Consider the following 17,983-nt stretch of genomic DNA (forward strand, 5'->3'; position numbering starts at 1 on the left):
TATTCTGCCTGGAGAATCCCACGGACAGAGGAGCCTGGTGGGCTATAGTCCATGGGGTTGCAAAGAGTCAGATACGACTAAAGTGACTATGCATGCATATCAGATGAGAAAACTGGAGCTCAAAGATGAAATGACTTCTTCAAGATGGATGTGGAGGGCTGTGTGCCCCTGCTGGGAATGCTGGCCAAGCTGGAGGAGGGAAGCAGGCTGGAAAAGAACAGTGGGCACCCGGCTTGTTTAGCCCTGTGGCCGCGCCTCACTCAGTCCAACAGGACCCTGAATGAGCCCCAGAATGCGCTGGACAGTCACAGCGGAAGGTAAACTCGCTGAGCTAATGATGACCTGGGAGGTCACTCATCTGTTGTGTGAACTGCACTGAGAGCTGCCGTCTGCTGGGCCTGGGCTCAGTGCTGGGTGCAGAGAGCAGGGAGACCTGGTCCCTGACTACAGGGACCGTGTAGTCCGGGTGGGGAGAGACCCGCCCAACGTAGACTGTGTGGGGAGGGCCGTTACGGGGAGTGCAGGATGCCGGGAACCTAGAAGGCACCCTAAAACAGAGGCTGGGGAAGGAAGGCTGAGGCCTGGAGGGGCCCGCTGGCAGGTGGGGACATGGAGGAGCTAGGAGAGGAGTCTTCCATGCAGAGGAAGTGAGCGAATCGGGTGGCAAATGCCTGGGAGAGGATGAGTTGGATGGGAGACCCCGAGGTGGGGGTAGTTGAGGCCGGAGGGAGGTGGGTCTTAAGCTGGACGCTCTTGGCCCCCAGTGCCTTTCGAGCCCTGCCACTCCATGGCTGCATGCCCCGAGCCCGCTCAGACTCTGAATTCACTATGAGAACCTGGAGCCTAGTCAGCCAGTCAAAGCCACATTTGGATTCGGGATCCTGGGAAACTGACCTCCTATTTGTTGATCTTAAATCCCAGCTCCCCAGAAACCCTGGAGGCAGGAAAGGAGCCTGCTGCCCGGCCCTCCCCCAATCCCCAGCCCTAGAGTACCTCCCTGCAGAAGGCAGCCCATGTGTGGTCGGCAGGTGCCCACACGTGGATTCCGGCCATAGCATGCCATGGCTGGTGGGAGCTCATGGCGTGGGCTGTATGTCAGGGAGAGAGGCAGGGAAGGGGCTCCCCTTGCAGATGGCTGAGCAAGGGCCAGGTGGGCGAGGCCCCACCCTGCTTAGGTGTCCCAGGGGCCACAGGGAACTTCTGGTACATCTACCTCTGGAGGCGGGACATGTGCTTTGGAAACCTAAAAGTGTTAGCCATTCAGTCGTGTCCAACTCTCTGTGATCCCATGGACTGTAACCTGCCAGGCTCCTGTGTCCATGGAATTTTCCAGGCAAGAATACTGGAGTGGATTGCCATTCCCTTCTCCAGGGGATCTTTCAGACCCAGGGATCGAACCTGAGTCTCCTGCATTGCCGGCAGATTCTTTACTAGGAAGCCCTAGCAACCATGTAAGAAGTTCAGTGCCTTGAGGCCACTGCACTGGAGAGACCACGTGGAGAGACACATAGAGATGGAGGGAGAGGTCGAGGAGCTGGTACCCCAGCCCCCACCCCCCGCCACTCGCCGTTCACAGCTTCCCAGCCTAGTTACCAGACACATGAATAAAGCAGACTTTGACATGACCCAGCCTCTCTGCAGGTCTGATGGCCATGACACACCCTGAGCCAGAACTGTCTGGCAGAGCTGGGTTTAGCTTCTTGATCTGCGGAAACTATGAGAGTTGATAACTGATCACTGCTGTTTTAAGCCCCTGGGTTTGGGGATGAGTTGTTATGTAGCAACAGAGAACCGGCAAGGATTTTGCAACGGTATCTGTGCTAAAACATTGTGAGGCGCCATGCTGCTCGTGGCGCGCCTTCCCACACGATAACCCTGAACACTGGTAGGGCAGGTGTTCTTAATCCTCATTTTATAGATGAGAGACCGAGAGTCAGAGAGGCCGAGTGATGTGGACAAGGGCAGGCGGCACTAGGGCTCAGGGGTCTGACGATAAGTCCATGTTGCTTTGCCACTCAGCTCATTCCAACTCACTGCTCACCACGTGGGAACCCAAATCTTTGGCTAAGTTCAGAGTGCGAGGTGGGTGTGATGGAGGCAACAGGAAGGAAGACCTCTGGGGCGGAGGTGAGGAGGGGGTTGTCCTGGAGAAGGAGACTAAACCAGTGGGGATATCAAGGGACTGAGGTCTAGCTGTGGACTCCTATCTCCTCCAGGTCAGCACCAAACAGGAACCCTTAGGAAAGGTGTGTGACTTCTTGGGGTGGCAGGCATGGGTGCCAAGGCTGGGGAAGTGGGAGATAGGTAGAGGTCCTAAGTCTGTATGAGTCCCTGGGAACTGGGGGGCCCCTTCCCCAGGGCCATGATCATCCAGAGCTCCTTCTTGGGGGCCCGAGAGGGCAGAAGGCTCCTGCTGGAAAGGAACCAAGGGTGGAGGGAACAGGGGACTCGCTCTTGGAGCTGGTGTGATGGTGGAGTAAAGACAGTCCTAGATTCCCCCAGGATCCTTCCAGGGAGCAGGTCAAATGCTCAGCCGAGCAGCTGCATAAATTAGCAGATTTTACATGGGGGGTGTGTGTGTGTGTGTGTGTGTGTGTGTGTGTGTGTGTGTGACCTTTGCAGATACCTGAGTCTAGGACCTGTTTGGCTGTGTGTGTGTGCTTGCATGTGCGTGTTCCTCTCTCCAAACAACAAGAAGGGCTGTTTTCTGTGAGTCTGACATCTCTGCTGTCTCTTGCCAGCATAGAGCAGGCGATGGGTGGACCCGCTTGGTAATCTGGGTGGTCTAAACAAGTCCTTCAGGTCTCCTCAGGGCACCGGCCCACGGATTGTGTAATGGTCACATTGCACTCTTCCAGGGCTGTTAGAGCCTCCCTCTGCTGAGGGAGACTGGAAGATTCTTCATGGGTGAAGATGCTCAAGCCCAGAGAGGTAAGTTCACTTCCTCAAGGATGCACAGCTGGCTCCCAGGTTTCCTCTCTTTATGGTGAACCACTTTGGGAGGTTGTCACTTTATCCAGCAGGTGAAGGGGTGAGAGTGCCCAGGGATGGTTGTTCCCATCTCAGCTGGCATCTCTTCTCCATGCCGGCCTGCTGCTCTGGGGAAGGGAGAGGCCTCCCTATCGGTCCTGGGTGGGGGTTAAGTGTGGTTCCTCCTCCAGCACTTTCTCTGGGCCAAGCCTGGGACTGAGCCCAGAGATTCCCAGAAAACTAAGCCATGGTATTTGGCACCTTTACCCGCATCCCCCCACTCCCCACCCCCAAGTCCTGCACATAATTGGGGCAGGTGTCCGGCTCAGAGCCAAGCACTGTCCCCATTTCACAGATGAGGAGGCTGAGGCTCAGAGAGCTCAGGTGATTTTCCCACATTCACATAGCAGTGAGTCCTTTGATCACGTCCACTGCGTCACTCTGGGCAGAGACGGGGTGGTCACTGAACCCCAAAAACCTGAGGTAGATAAGCGTAGGGGAATTCAGCTTCTTCCCCTAAATGATATTATCAACTGACACACAAAAAGAGGTGGTTGAGGGGAAAAACTGCATTTCTGCACTCTGAGTTTCCCCCCCTCATTAATTTTAATCTAATTTGATTACTGATTCCTCGGTAAACAGCAGCCTCCCTCTAACAAGCCAGGCTCTTCCCCACCACCCCCCAGCCCCCGACCCGACCCCGCAATTGTGTTGCTAATCAACCAGCGTATCAGGAAAGACTCACTGCTAATTGTTGCGGGGCCCTGTCCTATTCTGGGTGCCAGGTAAGGGATGGCGGCGAGAGGTAATTATAATCAGGCCTAATTGGTAATTATAACAGATCCCAGCTAGAAATTGTCTTCAGTTAGACATTCCCAGAGAGGTGCTAATGGTCTCCGGGGCGTCTGAGAGCCACAGACACAGGGGAGGGGTCTTGTGAGGAGTGGGTGGCCTCACCCTCTGACTCTCCACTGAGGACTGGCCCCTGGGCCAGCCTGGCACCGGCGGGCGGTGCGGTGCTCCCCTGCACCCGAGGCTGAGGTCTCTCACCTGACAGGGCTGCCCGCAGTGGGTGTGCAGGTAATGCCAGCGACTAAGTGGCTCAGGACCCCGAAGCTTGGAAACTTCTGGATCATTAAAGAAGCCATAACATTGCTCAGGCACCATGGGATGTCTGCTGGTAGAATCACTGCTGAATTGAGGCATGCGTGAGAGTTCCCTGGCTAACAGAAATGGAGGGGAGTGACTCTCACTGCCATTTGAGTACCCTCTCTCTAGGCACTTACTTGCGTTTTGTCTCTAGCAAGGGCTTTGGGGAGTCCATGTTGTCCTACCTTCTGTTAACCGGCATCCAGCTAGCCAACACTTTCTTGCTGTCAGACCCGGGCCCCAAATACCACGTGGTTCTCTTCTTTGGGGCCCTCATATGTGGTGATGAAGGTCCACAAGCACCTGCGTTGGCTCCCCACTGCTCACACGCAAGTTCAAACCCTTGCACGGCGCTCGGCCTTTCCTGATGAACCCCACCCCCCACGCTCCTCTTTATCCCCGACAACCGTCCCTAGGCTGACCCCTCAGTCAGGGCACGCTGTTCTTTCATCCCTCCATGCCTTGCTCCGGTTCTTATGATCATTTTTTAAAAACAACATCACTCTTTATAGTTTCCCAGTCTTGGCGGATGTTCTCAAGTTTGCAAGTCTTTATTTTTATTTTATCTGTTTATTTTTGGCTGTGCCGCTTGGCTTGAGGGATCTTAATTCCCCAACCAGGGGTTGAACCTGTGCCCTGGGCAGTGAAAGCATGGTATTTTAACCATTGGACCACCAGGGCATTCTTTGATGACTTTTATTTTTTAATTGAATGAAATTAATTAATTTATTTACTGTATTTGTTTACCTTGGCCATGCAACCTCAGGGCCTTTGGGATCTTAGTTCCTTGACCAGGGATCGAACCCAGGCTCCCTGAAGTGGAAGTGCAAAGTCTTCATCACTGCACTGCCAGAGAGGTCCCCTGATTATTATTATTTTTTATTATTTATTTATTTGCTTGCTCTGGGTCTTTATTGCTGCTCGTGGGTTTTTCTCAATTTGTGGCGAGCGGAGGCTATTCTCTGGGTGCGGTGCTCGGACTTCTCATTACAGTGTCTTCTCTTGTGGAGCATGGGTTCTAGGCCACACGGGCCTCAGTAGTTCCCGGCTCTAGAGCACAGGCTCAGTAGTGGTGGTGCACGGGCTTAGTTGCTCCGTGGCACATGGAATTTTCCTGGAATAAGGATTGAACTCGTGTCTCCTGCCTTGGCAGGTGGATTTTTTTTTTTTTTTTACCACTGAGCCACCTGGGAAGCCCTGATTATTTTTAAATAATCTACCAAATAAATAAATAGTCTCCTAAAATTCTACTCTTCCTACCAAGGGAGAGTTCAGCAGTCACTTCCCTCGTGAGGTCCTCCTAGGTTTTCTTGGTTGAAACAAACATTTTCTCTGTATCTTGTTTATACTTTTAAATACTTCTTTCATTCTGTCTTATATGATTGTAAAGAGTTTCTGTGTTTTCTCTTTCCCATGACCATAAACTCCTTGAGGGCACAGATGATGTGTTATACCTCCACTCTGTATCTACATGATGCTTCTACACATAGTTGGCATCTAGTGAAGATTTGGTGAGTCAAGGAGTGAGTGAATTGATGAGCCGCCTCCCCTTCCAGGCTGCATCATGACATCAGTGCAGATGTTTGCAGGATGCTGACCTCCATACCTCCAGGTCTACCTTTGACTCTGTGTCTAATATCGGATGCTGTTGGGTTTCTGGAATTAGGATTGGTGGAATTTGGCCAGGAATGCCTGAATTCTGTTTAAACCAGCCTCCCTAAAGTCCCATATGGCTACTGAGCACTTGGCGTGGGCTTCGTGCCACTGAGGAACTGTATTTTTAGTTTTATTTGATTTTAATTAATTTGAAATGAAAATTAAACAGCCACTTGTGGCGGGTGGCTGCCATATTGGACAGCAGGCTCCAGAGGCTCCACTGGGAGTCCTCAGAGACCCATTGCCCAGGGCAGCACGAAGGGCCTGGAACCAAAGCCCATTTTGTGTCAGATGAGGCTGCTCACAAGCTATTCCAGAGACTCACATTCATCCGATTGAAAATGGGATCTATTTTTAATGCATTGTTATTTTTTCAGTTCTGAAGTGGGTATGACGTTAATGATAACTCTCCATTAGCTGGAATGCAAGCTTAGCCGGGGAAGAGCCTCTCCTTGGCCATGTTGGGGAACATGAATCATTTAGTTCACTGACCGTGGAGCAGATCCCACTCCAGCCCATCCTGGGGCCCATTTCTGCACCACACCCTACAGGGGTCATTTCCAGACCAGGCAGTGAGTGGCAGAGAGAGTTCAGCTCCAAGCTCTGGGCTGTTTACAAGAAATCCGCTGTTAGCCAGGAAGGAACACGCTGCCCACACTCTTCTAGGCCAAACCGATTAAACTGTCCAAACTCTTCTTATGCTTGAAACCTCACCTAAAACCCATTCAAGCCTGCCCTTGGTGACTCCCCGGGAACGATTGGATGCCACTGGCATTCTGTCTTCCCTCATCTCCTTTCTGTTTCTCTTTTAGCTGCTGATCCTCACTATGAGCTCCCTGAGGGCAGGTCTAGGGTAGGTGGGATCAGGGCGGCAGACTCAATGTAGGTAACAGGAATGCATGGAGTGACCCAGGTGAATGGAGGCTGGTGACCACACTGCCATGAAGGGAGCAGCCATTGCACGATTATTGACAAGCAAGAGAACAGACTTAATGTTGCCAGATCTTTGCAAGAGAAGCCCGAAGATTTCCCTGGTGGTCCTGTGCTTAAGACTATTTGCTTCCACTGCAGGACACTCAGTTCAATCCTTGATTGGGGAACTGAGATCGCATATGCTGTAGGCGTGGCCAAAAAAAAAAAAAAAGAACCAGAAATCTGAATTTTTAATACATAACCTCCAGAATCTAAAATGTTGGCCATGAATTAAAAAATCTCTAAAGATGCTTTAGGACCCTGATGCTGGGAAGGACTGAAAGCGGAAGGAGCAGGGGCAGCATAGGATGAGATGGTTAGATACATCACCGACTCAGCGGACGTGAATTTGAGCAAACTCCAGGAGATGGTGGAGGACAGAGAAGCCTGGTGTGCTGCAGTTCATGGGATTGCAAAGAGTCAGACATGGCTTAGCAACTAAATAGCATCAACAACAAAGATACTTTAGGAGCCGACCGGACACGGCTGTGTGCCGGACCTGACCTGCTGGCAGCCAGTGGCCACTCGTGAGTCTGGACTCTGTGAGTCATAGGGTCTCTGCCCACTCTGACATCTCTTATTCTTGGGCAGACCCCACACCACCTCACACAGCGGAGGTGTTTGTCACATCTTGTTGCAAAGCTCCTGACTCCTGTGTGCGATGCCCAGGGGCCTGTCCTGGGAGTGCTGCCCACAGCCCCTCAGCCACTCCCCCAGGGAAGATAAGATGTGGCGGCTCCTCTGTGCAGCAGCCAGAAGAGTCCACCCACTCTGGGCGGGCACCCCTTGGAGAGGAAGCGATTCAGTTAAGCGCTGGTCCACAGGAGTGTTCAGATCCCCGCTCCAGAGAATCACTGCCTGCTATGGAGTTTTAAGACTAGCGGCTGGAGGATCACTCTCCCCCAGCTGTTTTTCTTTTGTTTTGGTGCCGATGTCTCTAGTCAATAAATAAGTGGGAAATAAAGGATTTTCAAGGAAATAGAATGCAGTCAAAAAGTAAACCGTGAGCTTAATAGCCCCTGGGAGACGGCTACAGACTTCGAAATGATTCCTGGTTTGATGCACTCTTCTGTTAAGTCCAGCTTTCTGAGCTCTGATTTGCATCTTGGGGGTTCCCCTAATGGTTCAGATGGTAAAGAATGTGCCTGCAATGCAGGACATGTGGGTTCAATCCCTGGGTCAGGAAGATCCCCCGGAGAAGGGAAAGGCAACCCACTCCAGTATTCTTGCCTGGAGAATCCCACGGATGGAGGAGCCTGACGGGCTACAACCCAGGGGCTCGCAAAGAGGCAGACAAGCCCGAGCAACTAACACGTTCACTTTTTACACTCTTTCATCTCGGAAAGGTAATCTTTAAAACTGATTTCCCTTGGCTGCATCTTTCTGGTGTAGAAACTGAATAGACTGTTGCATTACACTAATAACATCAACATTTCACCTACCTTTGCTTTAATTATTTTTCTGTCTTGCCAATGGAACTCGTTTAAATAAGATTTATAGGTGGTGGGGAGGTGGGGTGAGCGGGTGTGCAGCTTAGATAATGGGAAGCTGATTTTCCCTCACTGGGTGTCACGGGTATAAAAACTTGAACTAAAAGTGTGGCAGCACTTAAGTAATAATAATGTCAACATTTCACCTGCCTCCCCTTAATTATTTTTCTCTCTCATCCTTGCCACCTGAACCTGTTCAGATAAGATTCGTGCACAGATTAAAAACCAAGGGTCTTGCTCTCTTAGGCAGATACGGTGTTGCTTTCCTGTGATTCTGTGTGGAGAAAGAGCTGTGAGTAGCAGAAAGGCATTCTCTTGGGTCTTCCTGGGGTGAGGTTGGAACCTGGGGATCCCAGATGGACCAACGGCCGTGGACAAAGAAGGCAGGCGACTGTGAAGGCAGCTGTGTGCAACAGAAGCTGGGCCCAGAGGGGGCTCATTTCTGTACACCAGCTCTCTCCCATACGTGCTCCTAGGCAGGGCTGAGTGCGTCTCATTGGACTGGCAAGGAGGGGTCCTGATGACACATACCACTAGGCAACCCCCTGAGGTGGTGGCCAAGGCAGCTGGGATAGCCCTAGCTTTGCTGTGTGGCCTTGGGGAAGTAACCCAACCTTTCTGAATCATAGTTTTCCTAAAAATGAAGATGCTGCTCTAGATTAGCCATTCTTAAAATCTGGGGAGCTAATTGATTTAGTCCTTTGAAAATATGAAACCTCTCCCCAGAAATGCACAACTTCGTTCAGAATTTCGCATGCAATTTTATAGGGATAAAAGGCTCCATACCCCAATCCTTGGCATCACCGTGGGCTCCTGCCGTTCTCCTGGACTGCTGTCTCCTGGCCCCACTGCCACCATCCAGTCTGGGTCCCCTCACTGCTCATCTGTATCCCTGCAGAAGCCCCTTACAGGCTCCTCTCCTGGCGCTCTTACAGTCTGGTCTCAACCCAGCATCAGGGTGGGGCTTTTCAAATGTAAGTCAGAGCCTGTCACTCCTCTCTTGAGGACCCTTCAAAGATTCTGCTTTTTCACTTCAAGTGGAAATTTTCCTCCAAGATTCACAGCTAAATTCTTCACCTCTCAAGTCTGTTCAGAAATCAGCTTCTACAGAGAAAATCTGACTAGAAACTACATCAAGTACAGAAATTGAATTAATAATGAAAAATCTTCCCATAAGGGACACTGCAGGTCCAGACAATGTCACTGCTGAATTCTATCAAATATTGAAAGAAAAAATATTATCAATCCTTCACAAAATCTTCCAGAAAGTAGAGGAGGAACACTTCCCAACTCATTCTAATAAGACTAGTGCTACTCTGATACTAAAGACAGACACATCACAAAATAATTATAGACCACTGTCCATCATGAATACTGATGAAGAGTCCTCAACTCAAAATTAGCAAACTGAATGCAGCAACATAAAAAAGATTATACACCATGACCAAATGGGATTTTCCCCAGAATTCAAGGTTGGTTTGACATTTGAAGATCAATTAATATAATCCATATTAATAGAATAAAGATGAAAAAAAAACTTTATTCTATTAATATGGATTATATCATTATATCATTCATGACAAAAGCTCTTAACAAAGGAGGAACAGATGGATACTTCCTCAACCTGATATAGGGCACCTATGAAAAAAGTACAGCTAACATTGTCCTTTATGGTGAAAGACTGAAGACTTTCTCCTAAGACTGGGAATAAAGTCAAGTTGTCTGCTCTCAGCAGGCTTCCCAGGCAGTGCTTGTGGTTAAAGAACGTGACTGCCAATGCAGGAAACCTAAGAGATGTGCATTCAGTCTCTGGGTTGGAAAGATCCCCTGGAAGAGGGCATGGCAACTCACTCCAGTATTCTTGCCTGAAGAGTCCCCATGGACAGAGGAGCCTGGTGGGCTACAGTCCGTGGGTCTCAAAGAATCAGATGCATGGAATTGACTTAGCACACACACACACACACACTCACACACACACACACACTGCTCACATCACTTCTATTCAACTTTGTACTAGAAGTTTTAGTCAGTCCAATTACTAAAAAATGGGCAACAGATTGGAAAAGAAAAAATTAAAGCTATCTTCATTTTTAAACAAAGTGATAGTACACAGAGAAAATCTTAAGGAATGCACAAAAATTATTAAAACCTAAAAAATGAGTCTAGCAAGGTTATAGGATCTAAGATCTATATATAAAAATTACATTTCTATATATTAGCGATGAAAAATCTGAAAATAAAACTAAGAAAACAATTCCATTCAGGATAACATGAAAAAGAATAAAATAGTCGGGAATAACTTTACCAAAAAAATATGACATACTCTGAAAACCATAAAATGTCATTGGAAAAAATTAGAGAACTAAATAAGTGGAGACATGTTCTATGTTCATGGATTGGAAGACTCAGTATAGTTGAGATGATAATTTTCTTCAAATTTGTCTATAGTTTTGGCACAGTTTCTATAAAAAATTCCAGCAACCATCTTGCAAACATTGAAAAGTTGATCCTAAAACTTATATGGAAATACAAGGGATTCAAAATAGCTAACACCATTTTGAAAAAGAACAAAATCAGAGAACCTATCTTTCCCGACTTTAAACTTTAGTATAACGTTCCTAGCAGTTAAGACAGTGGAGGGTTGGCATAAGAGTAGACATATAGATCGATTTATCATGATTGAGAGTTGAGACATGAACCCTTACATTTTTGGTCAATTGAGTTTTGACAAATGCAATTCAGTGGGGAAAGGGTAGTCTTTTTCAACAACTGAAGTTGGGACAACTGGGTGGCTACATGCAAAAATGATGAATTTAATTCCTTGCTTGACAAATTACCCAGAAATTAATTTAAAATGAATCCTATTTGTTGGCACTGATGAACTTATTTGTAGGGCAGTAACAGAGCGACATAGAGAAAAGGCTTGTGAACACAGCTGCGGAAGGAGAGGGTGCAGTGAACTGAGACAGTCGTACTGAAACATATGCATTACCATGTGTAAATTAGACAGTGGGAATTTGCTGTATGATGCAGGGAGCTCAACCCGATGCTCTGTGATAATCTAGAGGGGTGGGAAGGGGCAGGGGGTGGGAGGGAGGTTCAAGAGGGAGGGGACATATGTATACCTATGGCTGATTCATGTTGATGTGTGGCAGAAACCAACACATTGCTAAGCAATTATCCTCCAATTAAAAAATGAATACAGTTAAAAAGGATAAACATAAAAAATGAATCATGGGCTATTTGTAAGAGCTAAAACAACTTGTACAAGTAAATATAAAGTTTTGTGACCTTGTGTTAGACAGAGTTCTTGGATGGAATACCAAAAGCACACTCCGTGAAAGAAAAGAAACTAGTAAATTGGGCTCGATTAAAATTAAAAGCTTTTGTACTTCAAAAGATACCATTAAGGAGATAGCGAGACAAGCCACAGACTGAGAGAAAATATTTGCAAATTATATATCTGATAAAGGACTTGTATCTGGAGTGTATGAAGAACTCTTACAAATGATAATAATATGACAAATGATGCAGTTTAAACATAGGCAAAAGATCTGAATAAATGCTTCACCAAAGAAAATAAAAAATGGATAATTTGCAGATCCAAAGATTTTCAACACATAAGTCATTAGGGGAATGCAAACTGAAAGTGTAGCAGAATACCACTTCAACCTACTAGATGGGTCATCACAGAAAAGCCAAGCAATACAGTGTTGACTAGGATGTAGAGAAACTGGAACTCTCATACACTGCTGGTGGGAACAAAGTAAAATGATGTAGCCACTTTGGAAACTTTGAAAGCCCTCAGTCCCAAATCAGCAAACTTAATGCAGCAACATAAAAAAAAAAAAAAAAAAAAGATTGAACACCATGGCCAAATGGGATTTCCCCCAGGAATTCAAGGTTGGTGCCACTTTGGCACTTTTTAAAAAAGTTAAGTGTAAGCTTTCCACATGGTCTAGCTATTTCACTTCCTAGGAATCTTACCCATGAAAAGTAAAAACATACACATATACATGGGCTTGTATGTGAACACTCGTGTGTGCTCGCTAAGTCACTTCAGTAGTATCTGACTCTTTGTGACCCTAAGGACTGTAGCTCATCAGGCTCCTCTTGTCCATGGGATTCTCTAGGCAAGAATACTGGAGCAGGTTGTCATGCTCCCCTCCAGGGGATCTTCCCAACCCAAGAATTGAACCTGTGTCTCCTGCATTGCAGGTGGATTCTTTACCCACTGAGCTACCATGTGAATGTGAATGCTCATAGCAGCATTAGTCATAACAGACTCAAACTGGAAATAATTCAAATGTCCATCAGGTGATGAAAGAATAAACAAAATATAACTATACAATGGCAGAAAGCAAAGAGGAACTAAAGAGCCTCCTGATTAAGGTGAAAGAGGAGAGTGAAAGAGTTGGCTTAAAACTTAACATTCAAAAAATGAAGATCATGGCATCTGGTCCCATCACTTCATGGCAAATGGATGGGGAAAAAATGGAAACAGTGACAGACTTTATTTTCTTGGGCTCCAAAATCACTGCAGACCATGACTGCAGCCATGAAAATAAAAGACGCTTGCTCCTTGGAAGAAAAGCTTTGACAAAGCTAGACAGCATATTAAAAAGCAGAGACATCACTTTGCAGACAAAGGTCTGTATAGTCAAAGCTATGGTTTTTCCAGTACAGATGTGAGAGTTGGACCATAAAGAAGGTCCATCTGTGGTGCTAGAGAAGACTTTCGAGAGTCCCTTGGACAGCAAGGGTGTCAAACCAGTCATTCCTAAAGAAAATCAACCCTGAATATTCACTGGAAGGACTGGTGCTACAGCTGACGCTCTAATACTTTGGCCACCTGATGGGAAGAGTCAACTCATTGGAAAAGACCTTGATGCTGGGAAAGACTGAGGGCGGGAGGGGTGACAGAGGATGAGATAGTTGGGTGGCATCACTGACTCAATGGACATGAGTTTGAGCAAACTCCAGGAGATACTGAAGGACAGGGAAGCCTGGCTGCTACAGTCCATAGAGTCGCAAAGAACTGGGCATGACTGAGCGACTGAACAACCACCACCACCATACAATGGGATATTACTAAATAACAAAAAGATATGAACTATAGGACTTCCCTGGTGGTCCAGCGGTTAAGAATCCACCTTCCAAAGACGGGATATGGGTTCCATTCCTGGTCAGGGAATTAAGATCCCACATGCCTTGGGGCAGCTAAGCCTGAGCACCTAGAGAGGCCCACATGACACAGAGAAAGATCCTGTGTGCTGCAACTAAGACCCAATCCAGGCAAATAAACAAGTGAATAAACATTACAATAAAAGAGAAATAATTTATGGACACTTGCTACAACACAGATGTCTCAAAAACATAATGCTAACTCGAGAAGCCAGACACAAAGGCCACTTATTTTAAGAGTCTATTTGTATGAAATATCCACACAAGGCAAATTCACGGAGACACGAGGCTGATCAGTGGTTGCCTGGGCCTGGAGATGGGTGCAGAGACTGACAACAGATCTTTTCTAGGAAATGACTTAATAGTGGGTTATGGCCATGGTTGTATAACTTTATATATTCACTGAAAACCATTGAGTTGTGCAAGTAAAAGGGGTGGATTTAACGGTACATAAATTAACCTCAGTAAAACTCTTAAAGGGGAAGATGAAAAAGGTCACCTCCTCTGAGAAGTCCACCCTGACTGCTCAACTTGCCCTTTTCTCCAGGAAACCCTCTCTCTTACATTCTGCTTTACATTTTTTGATAGCCCTTAACACCTTCTAATAAAATATAACATTCTCTTCTTATACTTATTGTTTATTGCCCCACTCCCTTTGCTAGATTATAAGTTCCATGAAGGCAGGAGATTTTAATCTGTTTTGATCATATACACATTTCCCGTGCCTAGGACAGTGCCAGGAATACAGAAGGTGCATACAGGTATATTGAAAAAACAGAATGAAACGGAACTTTCCTGGTGGTCCAGTGGCTAAAACTCTGCACTCCCAATGCAAAGGGTCCAGGTTCAATCCCTGGTCAGGGAACTAGATCCTGCTGGCCACAAGTAAGACTCGGCACAGCCAAGTAAATAAATAAATGATAATGAGAAAATGCAGAAGCAAAAGAAAACAGCTAAACAGGACAAAAAATAATAATTGTTTAGTCATTAAGCAAAGTCCAGGACTTTTAGTTTCCCCTCAAGAGCTATAGATAATATTCTGAGCCATATCCTGTGAGCTGTTTTGCAGACACCAGAACCCCCACCCAGTAGAAGTTAATTACATGATGACCAGACTGTAGCCATGACATAAGCTGCAACAATTCCGAGAACTGACCTCAAAGGGAGGGGAACAAACTGACGCTGGAACTGAAGACTAACTGTTCTTAAAAGAGTCAAGATGACACTGGTCAGACCACCCATGACCAATTTCAAGAGGACCACCTCCCTCCACCTACAAACCCCAGAAACTCCCCTTTAGAAGCCCTTGTCCACTGCAGGAGTCAACCTTTGGACACAAGTCAAGCCTCTTCCTCGGATGCTGACCTCTGGAATAAAGCCAACTTTCTTTCTACCACTCTTGCTTCTTGAATATTAGCCTTCAAGTGGTGGGCAGCCAGACCCCACTTTTGGCAACACTTCCATCTCTAACATTGTCTAACCAAGGTTTGGTTCTGGGGGGCTTCTATTGGTTCTTAGTAGAACTGTTGCCCAGGTCAAGTTGGTATTTGAGGCTGGGGCAGGAGGAGGGACAGGGTAGTCTCAGGTGACCCTTGCTCAAAGCCCACTGTTCTCTGTCTTGCAGATTGAGAGGGGACTTGTTTTCCCTCTCCAGGGATCGTGCAACCCCTGGCTTATTTCTTTCTAGACCGCCATCGGCCCATGTGCAAAACAAGTTTCCTCCATCACCCTGCCGAATGTGTGTCTATCTCCGTGTGTAGACAGAGGAGAAGCGAGCGGAGGGTGTGTCTGGGGCTCGAGCAGCACCAGCTCTTTCAGGGGGATGGCTGTGAAGTCATAGCCTGCACCCCCGTTTCTTGCCTTCCACCCTGGAGGCTGCAAGGGTATTCCAGGCACTGGTGATTTCTCAGCCGCTCACATCACACCGCTCCTGACATATTTACATATGGAAAGTTCTCCCTTTCGATAAACATTTACAAACACCTTGATCGACTTGTGAAAATGTGACACTCTTTTGGAAGCCAGTCTTCGTGGGCTGTGGGGCTCAGCTATGTATTTTCCTGAGAAGGAGGCAGTCATGCGGGTTTCTGGGGGCCTACAAACCTCCCAGTCAGGAAAACCTCCCCCGCAACAGACAGAATAATTTAGAGACCCAGAGCGACGGGGAAAGAAGCTGCCGGCGGTTCCCCTGATGATGAGACTTAATGGGATGGAAAATGGGTGCTGTGGGTCTAGGGGCCCTGGCTCCCAAGGCGCATCTGGGGAACAGCGCTGCCAGGAAGGGTTTTTCTGGAGCCTTGGCTCTTGTGCAAGGCTGCCCCTCTGACTCTGGGGGCCTGGGTGGCCACAGGGCTCAGAAAGGGTTCCCGGAGCTCCTGGGGCTGGAAAGAGACCTGTGATCGTAAGGGGAGGAGTCAGGCAGCAGTAATCCTCAACAGAATTTGGGGAAAGGGGAGGGGCGTGACTTAGCCAGAAAGGGCAAGGGTATTTTACCAGAAAGACCCAAGTTCAGATTCTAGCTCTTCTTCTTAACTGTTGAGTGACCTGGAGCAAGTGAATGGGCTTCTTTGTCTGTCAGCCTCTGCATCTGCGAAAGGAAACCTCAGGCTTGCCTGCCAGAGATGGTGAGGGGGTAAAAAAGCCCCCCTGTGTAGATGGCCCAGCAGTGGGTCAAGGTCCCTGAATTGCGCCTCTCTAGCTGGACCTATGACATGGGGCTCATCTCGACACAGCGCAAGACGACAAAGCTCTGGCCGCCCCCAGTCCTGACGTAGCTCCGTGCATACTTCCTCTGCAGAAAACTGCTCGTGGGGAGAGACTGGCTCCTGCTGGCGGCATCACATCCTCCATCTCTGTGGGGTCCTCCGTGGGCCCCGGGTGCGGGGGCTCTCAGGAGTGCTCCTGGGAGCCCACCTCAGGTTGTGTAGCTTCGTCTCTCTCCTCCCTCCTAGCACGACACCCTCCCTTGCCCATTGGCTGCTGGGGGAAGGCTGCCGTTTAGTGGCATTTTCCTTTCTCATTTCATGCTGTAATGGAGATTCATTGCTAGTTTTAAATCCATAATTTGCCATGAAACCCTCCTCTCAAGCCAGGCTGAGGTCGGAGTGGAGAAGTAGTGAGTTATTCTTACCCTTTCAAGGTCTCCCTGCCCAGCCCCAGCCTCTCAGGCACTCCCCAGCTCTGGGCTTGGGCAGAATCCCCGGGGTGACACCCACTCTGCCCCACAGGTTGGAGCCATGAGGGGGCCCTTCACCCCCGGGGGGCTGGCTGGCCCTGCCTCTCCCTCTACGTCCACTAGGACTCTTCCTTCAGCTTCATTTCTCTTTAGCGGGACTTGGTAGAGAAGTGGGCCTTGTGCTGGGGTGACGTGCACCACCAGCTCCATCCTTTTCTGGACCTGTCAAAACTTTTGTGGCATCACTGAGATTTCCCCATTTCCCAACAGTGACTGGCCTTCCCAGGTGGCGCTAGTGGTAAAGAGCCCACTTGCCAATGCAGGAGATGTTAGAGACACAGGTTTGACTCCTGGGTTGGGAGAAGGGATTGGCAACCCACTCCAGTATTCTTGCCTGAAGAATCCCATGGACAAAGGAGCCTGGTGGGCTGCAGCCCACAGGGTCACAAAGAATCAGACACGACTGAAGTGACTTAGCATGCAGCAGTGACCATAGTCTTAATTGAGGGGCTTCATGTCTTTCCACCACGGGGGCACTGATGAATCTGCAAGCTGTGAACTTGTGTGTGTGTGTGTGTGTGTGTGTGTGTGTGTGTGTGCACACCAGTCCATTTGTCCTTGGCTCACTGTGTATCTGGATGCACAAATAGGGACCCAGTTAGGCTTCCTGACAGAGGACCCAGGAGGCTACCTGGAGAGAGGCAGGCTCTTGACGGGGCTTTTTCAGGCGGGAGGGATGTGGGAGGCCAAGTCCAGGCCAGAGGAAGTAGTGATGGCAGAACTGGTGAGGGCCGCCTCGAGGCAGCTGCATTCTGAAAGTGACAGGCAAGTGGCTGGAATCTCACACGCAGCCGTGCAGCTGCTGGTTTCACACTGAACTGTGGATGCCAGAGGATCCAGGGCCCAATTTTTGCAAATCTCCATGGTCTGAGCCCACATTCCTCTTGGCTGAGCAGTGGAGTCTGTTCAGCATCTCTTAGGGTCATGCTTGATTACAGCAGCGGAAGGACATACTATTCTTGCTCTCAGGAGCAAGGGGAAAGGACTCAGGGAACAATGACCCCTGAACCGGGATGGAATGAGAAAGAAGCACAAACTATGGAGTGGTTCTGTTATGTCATCTTTCCAGCTCCTCGTTTTCCCCAGGAGAAGGAAAGCGGGTCCCAGGAGGTTAAACTTGGGGATCCCATGGCTGACCGCTGGTCAGTGGCAGGACTGGGGCAACAATGCTCATTGACTGACTTCCCGGCCAGGGTCCTGGTCCTCCTTGAACCTGGAGACATGCTGGTGCCCTGGGCACAGTGGACTGCAGGGTTGCCCCAGAGAGCCCAGGTCACTTAGTGGTGGTTGGGGGTGGTGTGCGTAGGGGGGCAAGGAACTAGAAATG

General features: G+C 48.4%; 1 protein-coding gene across 3 annotated transcripts in view; it reads right to left on the minus strand.

The window, feature by feature from the left end:
* The window catches only part of KIRREL3 (kirre like nephrin family adhesion molecule 3), a 604,306-nt gene that overhangs the window by 67,490 nt on the left and 518,833 nt on the right, over positions 1 to 17,983 (minus strand).

The sequence above is a fragment of the Bos taurus genome, chromosome 29 (genome assembly GCF_002263795.3).
Source record: "Bos taurus isolate L1 Dominette 01449 registration number 42190680 breed Hereford chromosome 29, ARS-UCD2.0, whole genome shotgun sequence".
NCBI classification, from domain to species: domain Eukaryota; kingdom Metazoa; phylum Chordata; class Mammalia; order Artiodactyla; family Bovidae; genus Bos; species Bos taurus.